The 3,051-nt window shown below is 40.3% G+C and overlaps 1 pseudogene; it reads left to right on the plus strand.

Annotated features, from left to right (window-relative positions):
* Positions 1–94: 94 nt before the first annotated feature.
* On the plus strand, positions 95–305 carry LOC108317165 (annotated as a pseudogene).
* The last annotated feature ends 2,746 nt before the right edge of the window (positions 306–3,051 follow it).

Raw genomic sequence — 3,051 nt, forward strand, 5'->3', positions numbered from 1 at the left:
CCATTGCACTCCAGCCTGGGTAACAAGAGCGAAACTCCGTCACAAAAAAAAAAAAAAAAAAAAACCACAGGTGGGTAATAAGTGGAAGAGAAGAATGTTTCTGTCTCTTCTACATTGACTGTTCTTATTCCACTGGTTTCTTTAACAGCACTGTTCTAAGCCTCTGTGGAAGAAAACTTCCCACAAGGCTGCACTAGCACAGCAAGCCTTTGCTTTTACAGTCTTCTCTTGCCTATTACCATACCGGTGTATGTATTCTCCATCTTTGGACTTGGATGGGTATTAAACTCTTCAGGCATCATTGACTCAACTAGAGTCAGTATGCTGTATTTATTCATGGTAGCTCTTAGGCATCTATCTCTGAAAGCTCAACTGGATGGAATTTAGTTTGCAGGAAAGACTTTGCTTTGTGCATATCAGACTTAGGACTGTGGGAGGTTTAAGTTGCAGACATTTATTTTACTCTTGCTCTGCCCTTGTGTTTTGAAGGTTCCGACTTATAACTGCTGTATCAGAGGAAACATTTTGACAGTGTCTTGTTGGAGATGAACATCCCCAATTGTCATGTCATGACTTTTTCTTATTTTATTCATGTAAAAGTCATTGAAATTTTGTTTTGCTTGTTTGTTTAGCTTTAAAGTCTTTGGTAAAGTCACATGTTAGGGATGACTGAAATAATTCTAAAGCAGTGATGCTGGAATAGTCTCTCTAAGGGAGAGAAATGCATTTGAACAAGTGTGGTATAAAACCATATAATCAAATAGAAATTTCAGGTACTTACAAAAATTGAGTTTATAAAATTACCTTCATTTCTTTGACATTAGTTGTTTATATTAACAATAAAGATGTTGACACTTTATCATAAAAAATAAACCAGTTTGCAGTAATATAAATATATATTTATTTATTTATAAATATATATTTATTTATAAATAATCTAATAATATATTTTATTAGATTATATCTATAAAATTATATCTAATAATATATATTTATAAATACATATTTATAAATAAATATGTATTTATATATATTTATATTACTGCAAACTGGTTTATTTTTTATGGTAAAGTGTCAACATCTTTATTGTTAATAAAGTGATGTGTGTGTGTGTGTGTGTGTATATATATATATATATACACACACACACACACACACATCAGCTGCAGTGGTTCACACCTGTAATCCCAGCACTTTGGGAGGCTGAGGTGGGCAGATCATGAGGTCAGCAGATAGAGACAATCCTGGTTAACACGTCTTTACTAAAAGTATAAAATTTAGCTGGGCATGGTGGCATATGCCTATAGTCCCAGCTACTTGGGAGGCTGAGGCAGGATAATCGCTTGAAGCCAGGAGGCAGAGTTTGCAGTGAGCCGTGATCATGCCACTGCACTCCAGCCTGGTGACAGAGTGATACTTGTCTCAAAAGAAGAAAAAAAAAAGGCCAGGCATGGTGGCCCACTCCTGTAATCCCAGCACTTTGAGAGGCCGAGGTGGGTGGATCACCTGAGGTCAGGAGTTAGAGAACAGCCTGGCCAATATGGCAAAACCCTGTCTCTACTAAAAATACAAAAATAAATTAGCCAGGCTTGGCGGCAGGCACCTGTAATCCCAGCTACTCAGGAGACTGAGGCAGGAGAATTGCTTGAACCCAGGAGGCGGAGGTTGCAGTGAGCTGAGATCACGCCATTGCACTCCAGTCTGGGCAACAGAGTGAGACTCTGTCTTGAAAAATATATATAAAAATAAATAAAATAAAATGAAATAGCATGCAAGAATGTACTAACCAGGAACCATGACTTGTGTCATGACTTGTGGGAGACTGAGGCAAAAGGATAACTTGAACCCAGGAATTTGAGGCTATGATTGTGCCACTGCACTCCAAGTGAGTGACAGGGCAAGACCTTGTCTCTTAAAAGACAGAAAATTTGGCCAGGTGCGGTGGCTTATGTCTGCAATCCCAGCACTTTGGGAGGCCGAGGCGGGTGGATCATCTGAAGTCAGGAGTTCAAGACCAGCCTGGCCAAGATAGTGAAACCTCGTCTCTACTAAAAATACAAAAATTACCGGGCACATTGGTGGGCACCTGTAATCCCTGCTACTCGGGAGACTGAGGTAGGAGAATTGCTTGAACCCTGGAGGCAGAGGTTGAGGTTGTGGTGAGCCGAGATCACACCATTGCACTTTAGCCTAGGCAACAGAGCAAGACTTCATCTCAAAAAAAAAAAAAAAAAAAAAAAACCAAAAACTAAATAATATTCTAGGTACCTAGATTCACATGGACGAAAGTTCCCATTTGGTAGTCCTACTATATGTGGCTTGGTCCCCTAGCTCCCAGAGGAACCAAGGACTAGATAGATGGTGGGTCGACCTAAAGAGGATATGCCTGCTTGACACAGCAGCAGGCAAGCTCTAGGCCTCAGGACTATGGTGTTCCTTGAGGTCTTGGAGATGGGTAAAAATGTCTGTTATCTTGCCTAGATCAGCACTCATACAGATACAAATACCCATCCACAAATAAATGTCCTTTCTTCCGGGCTTTTCTCCCAGCAGATAATAGCTGGCAGGTAGTCCACTTTGTGTTACCCTGAAATTGTCATTAGTCACTGAAAGCCAAATACTATTTCTCTAAGATAGCCAGGACCCTACATTTGTGATCTTCACTTCCTCACCTGTTGATGCCCACTCTTCCACTCACTAAAAACGTTCTTTTACTCTGAAAAAAATCACCCATAATCTTCTAATTGCAGAATCAAGGTGATGCTGTTCCATCTTTCTCTGACACTACTGACGAATCCTCCTTTATTTCCTTTGCCATCATGACACTAGTTTTCCTCCTACAACTCTGACCACTTCCAGAAATCATCCTCAACTCCTCCCTTTCCATTACCATCCCCCAACAATCCAATGAATCACCATATCCTGTGGATTCTACACATTTCCATGCTCCATCCTCTCTTCTCCATCCCCACAGCCACTGTCTTGTAACATTGCTGTCCTGGGTAAGGGACACAGGTTTTTGTTTCTGTTATGAGATGGAGCTTCACCCTG

Source organism: Cebus imitator, unplaced genomic scaffold, assembly GCF_001604975.1.
Source record: "Cebus imitator isolate Cc_AM_T3 unplaced genomic scaffold, Cebus_imitator-1.0 Scaffold197, whole genome shotgun sequence".
NCBI classification, from domain to species: domain Eukaryota; kingdom Metazoa; phylum Chordata; class Mammalia; order Primates; family Cebidae; genus Cebus; species Cebus imitator.